A 5,579-nucleotide genomic window follows, 5' to 3' on the forward strand; every position below is an offset into this window, starting at 1 on the left:
GAAGTCTCTGGCTCCTTTATTATGGATTTGGTGTTGTGGGTCAAACCCAGGCCCCTGTATAAGCTACACGTGCCCTTTGCCATTAAGCTCCCTTTGTGGCCGCACCCCCACTGCAGCTACTTTTCCAGAAGGAAGAAGGTGAGGTCAGAGCTGTCCCAAGGGCCTGTGTGTCTGAATGACCTTAGTCCATCAGGGTTCCTATGGTGACACTCCTCATCTATCCCACGCTTTCTTCTGGGTGCACATGAAACCCAAGGCAATCTTTTAGTGGACAGGTTTGAAAGGCAGGATGTTGGCTCCTCCTACTTTAATCAAGGCCATAACCATCCTGCCTCCTTCACAAATTCAATCCCTCCCCACCACTCCATCTTCACTGTCAGTCCCACCTACTGTAATCATTTATTTTCCTGTGCTTGCATGAGTTTGTGAGCACACAGCTGCAGTGCTTAGAGGGTGTCAGACACCCTGGATCTGGAGTTACAGGTGGTTTTGAGCTGTTATGTAAGTACTTGGTCTGAACCTCCTCTGAAAGAGCATCAAGTGCTCTTAACCCCTGAGTCATCTTTCCAGCCTCGAGTATTTTTTTTTTTAAGAGATGGAAGATTAAGTCTTTCAGGCTAATGTGAACAGAAATACACCCATTTACTTTAGGTATCAATTTTCTAAGCTGAACATGTAAGAATTAGACCCAACCAAGGTTTAACACTCTGTCTCAGAGAGCTCATCCAACAGTTTGGGCTGCTGTGTGGGAGGCAGAGGGCAGAGGCTTGCCTGTTCCACCAGAGCAGCCTGTAACACAGTCCATCTGCTGCTTTGTTTTCATTTTTGTGAGTTTGTGAGACAGAAATCTCCCGTAATCCAGGCTGGCCTTGTACTCAATATGTAACTGAGGACTGGATCTCCTGTAGCCCATGCTAGCCTTGGACTTCTGATCCTCCTGCCTCCACCTCTGTAGCTCTGGGATGACAGGTATGCACCACCACAAAGGCCCACACATTCAGCGCTAGGTACAGGGATGTCCCATGTTCTCTTATGTTAAGGTTATGTAGGGCTGAGGAAATGTGACTGAAAGGACAATTCTGGGGCAGACTTTCCTAAAATAAGACCATCAGGATTGACCCTCAGGGCAGAAGCTGCCCTTCAGTTTTGGACTGTGAAAAGAAACACTAGACTCGGGCTAAAGCTGGACATTGTGGATATACAACCAAGCAGGGATGGCCAGCCTCCTGCTGAGCGTAGGTCAGACCACTCTGAATTTATAAGACACTAGAATAATATGCCAGGTAGGAAGAGATTTCTAATAGTTTTTAGATTCTGTTGAACATCTTGAAGTCAATTTCCCAGACTTGATGAATCACTGTAAAAGCTGTTATCTCCTGGGAGACAGGCAGGGTCTCCTCTCCCAGTATCTCCAATACATCCTTGAGAGGCAGCTTTCCACCCCATTTCTGGATGGACACTGTTAGGTTCCCGATCAAGAGGAGGAAGCCCAGCTCTCGCTCCCCAGCTTTCTGAGGGCAATTCTGTAGAAGGAGCCCTGGGAAGGGGACTGGGAGTCTTGGGTGGTCACCGCGGACACACTAGGTGTGATGGGAAGCATTTGTGGAGAAGGTAATCAGGAGGGAGGCAACATCTGACATCTTTACCCACATGTGCGTTGCTGGACAGTTAATGTCATGCAGACAGATTCATTTTGACAGCCATCTTTGGGATTCCATGAAAACCAAGGAGATGATGTGAGCTGGCTGGGTGGGTTTGGAATTTGTACGCTGATGTGTGTTTTGCCTGCATGCATGTCTGTGCACCATGTGAGTGTCTGGTGCCTGCACAGGTCAGAAGATGGTGCTGAATTCCCTAGAACCAATTAGTGATGGTTGTGAGCCTCCACATGGTGCCTAGAACAGACGATTATCCTTTGCCTCCTCTCCCTGCTTCTCTGCCGTGGATACAGTGTGACCAGCTGCCTCATACTTCCCCTTGATGAAAGTGCTTGGAATTGAAGATCCCCTCCCCCTTCGCCACTGTGGATACAATGTGACCAGCTGCCTCACACCTCTGTCCCCGTGAATTCTTTACCCATGACGGTTGTACCTTCAAAGGGTAAAGCAAAATAACCCACTCTTAGATTACTTGTCAGGTCACAGCAAAACTAACTTATACTGGAGTTACTGAAATAGTGGCTCAATGGCTAAGAGCACCGGCTGTTCTTCCAGAGGACCCAGGTTCGATTACCGGCACCCATATGGTGACTCAAGATCATCTAAAACTAACTCATACTGGAGTTACTGAAAAAGGACAGATGATCCCTTTTTAAAAGAGCAAGTAACTACTGTGCAAATTAAGATGGACCCTTAACACTAGGGTTTCTTTTGACTCCAGGGGCAAAACATGGGTCACAGAATGAACTAAGAATAGTATTAGGGCCATTGGATTCCCCCCTCTCCCCAACATACACACACACACATAAGGCTATAGAGCTCTAGATTTATAACGTCTCTATTTGGTGACCAGCAAATAATTCTAAATTGCCTCTTAAAACCTCTGTGTACTAAGTGCTCATTTCCACAGGACATACAGTAAAACTGGGCAATACAGGGAAGGCTGGCACAGCCCTCGGGTGAGGATGGCATACGTTCATGAACACTCCATATTTTTGGCTCAAGGATTGCGGAATAGGGGTGTGGGAAGACGGAGAGAGCCAGAGGAACAGGAAGTCAGTCAGCTATGAGATCATGTCTCCTAGAAATGTCAGGGGAGCTACACCTAAGAAGTCTCATCAACATGGCTGCCTAACTTTGGCACCCATGGACATTCTATTGCAGAAGGGGGAAAGCCCAGGCCTCCACCCTAGAAGAGGAACTACAGACGACTAAGGAATGGTGAAGGCTGAAAAATGGTCTTCCTTAGAGATGAGCTCCCAGATTCCTTACTCAATACCAAGTGGTCAGCCCTGAAAACATACACATACATGTAGCATTTTCCAAGCTGAACAGATTGTAGACATATATTTAGGAATATATGTAACAATTAAAAAACCTTATGTATAGTAAACACACCCCTAAGGATCAATTTCTGATCTAATAGAAAAAATAATTTGCCGGGTGGTCCTGGTGTACGCCTTTAATCCCAGCAACTCAGGAGGCAGAGGGAGGTGGATCTCTGTGAGTTCCAGGCTAGCCTGGTCTACATAGTGAGTTCCAGGACAGCTAGGGCTACGCAGTGAGGCCGTTTTGAAAAGAAATACTTATGATGAAACCCATCTTGGTGTACAATGAAGGCACACTAAAAACTCACTAGATCATGTAGAAATTCCAGTGTTCCCAGGAATGCGTTTGTTCAGCATTTATTAAGTCCCGTTGTATGACAGAGACTTTAGGCACACTGGGCATGTAGAATACAGATGAATCATTTATTACACCTGGAAGGGCTATAGACAAAACGCCACGAAGGTCACACACACGTATGTACTTGTTAGTGTGGTTGTGTACATGTGTGTGTGCACACATGTACACGTGAAGGCCAGAGATGGCCATCAGGTATCTCTCATTTGCTCTCTGCCTTATTGTTGTTGTTGTTGTTGTTGATAGGGATAGCTTAGTGTAAGGTCAGCTTGAAGGTCAAATGTCCTTATCGGTCCCAATCATAAACCATTCTTAACCCTAATAGAATTAGCTTTTGTGTGTGCTAGCACATACCTGCATGCCAGAGGTTGTTTTTTTTTTTTTTTTTTTTTTCCTACTGCTCCTTATTCATTGAGACAGTCATTGAACCCGAGCTCACTCGCTGGCCAGCCGATAAGCTGCTAGGATCCTCTTGTTCTGCCGTGCAGTGTAGGGATCACAGGTATGTCCCACACAGCTGGGCTGTCACATGGCTGCGAGGAATCGGAATGCAGCAAGTACTTTGCCCTGAGTTCTCTCCCTAGCTCTCAGTTTCCTCTGTTTTCATTTTTATGTGAATGAGCGTTGTCTTTGTGTACGTATGAGCACCACGTGACCCTGCTCTCCACAGAGCTCAGAACATCAGATCCCCTGAAACTGGACTTATGGACAATTGTGAACTGCCTGCCACATGACAGCTAGGAATGGGATCTAAGTCCTGTGCACGAGTGCTTAGTGCTCCTAACCACTGAGACATCCCTCCACTTAACTTTATAAAAGACTAAAATGTACTAGAATTTTGATGCTGGCATCTTTAGTGTAGTTATGTTAGCTAATATGGGCTTTGGGTCAGAAAAAGTAAAAGTTACTGCCAGTGGTGGGCAGTGGTGGCACACACCTTTAATCCAAGCACTCAGGAGGCAGAGACAGACGAATCTCTTGAGTTTAAGGCCAACCTGGTCTACAAAGCTAGTTCCAGGACAGTCAGGGCTGCTACACAGAGAAACTCTGTCTCAAAACAAAACAAGGAACAAAACAAAACAAAACAAACCTCCATACACAAACAAAATAAAAGAAAAGGTTAAAAAACCAGTGGGTTTGTATGTTGACTATCTCACTTAAATTTGGTGTGTCTTGAAATGTTTAGCATTACTGATAATCTGTCAATCTAATTTGCCTCACTAAGAAGAGTGTCTGTGTCCTACACCCACTGGATGCCAGACTTCACCTATTTTTGTGTGTGTCTGAAGGATGTTGTTTGTGGAGATCAGAAGACAGAAGTTTTTGTTTGTTTGTTGGCTGGTTGTTTGTTTGGTTGTTTGTTTGGTTTGTTGTTTGTTTGTTTGGATGTTTGTTTGTTTGTTTGGTTATTTGTTTGTTTGTTTGTTTGTTTGGTTGGTTGGTTGTTTGGTTGGTTGGTTGGTTGGTGGGTTTGCTTTGTTGTTTTTCCTTCTACCACAAAGCTACTGGGGATCACTCAGGGCCTCTGGCCGGGCAGCAGGCCCCTTACACACTGAGCCAGTTCACTGGGCTGGTGGGTCTCAGATTTCAAACTGAGGCAGTGAGCATTCATTTTCTTTTTCTTACAGCTTTAGAAATTCTAAATCTCATCTGGTCTTTGGATTCTGCTAAAATGAGCATATCTGGCTCTGTTAACTCAGCCACAGCACGGAACCAATGTTGAAAAACAACCCACTTAGATTTCCTGAAACACAGCAACCCCTTCAGCTGAAATTCCCTTTCCCCTTAGGTGCTGCGCTAACATTTTCTTCAGAATTTTAAAATACTAAATGAAAGAAACCACTCACTGAGACCTATGACCACATCACATACAGAACCCCAACTCAAATATTTGCCCTCCCCCAACCCCACCTCTGTACAGGATGTTACCCTGTAAGCTTTCAAGTGGGGTTGGTTTTGCCTTTTGCAATGTTACACTGTGGTGTGAATACAACAAACAGTACATTGGTAACTACACAGATGTGGTTTACCCAAGTCTGCAGCTGGAATCAGTCCAGGCCCGAACATCAGAAGGAGTCAAAGGCACCCCACCCACAGATGAGAAAAGTGCTGGAGATCCACTGAGCTATCAGGTTACTGCACAAACAGGGCATCTTGCAATAACAAGGTTTTGGTAAATGATTCCTCAGGAGCCGGACTGCTCCTGTTTCCTTTCTACCTTAAGCTGTGCTGGGCGGG

Source organism: Mus caroli, chromosome 6 (genome assembly GCF_900094665.2).
Source record: "Mus caroli chromosome 6, CAROLI_EIJ_v1.1, whole genome shotgun sequence".
NCBI lineage: Eukaryota > Metazoa > Chordata > Mammalia > Rodentia > Muridae > Mus > Mus caroli.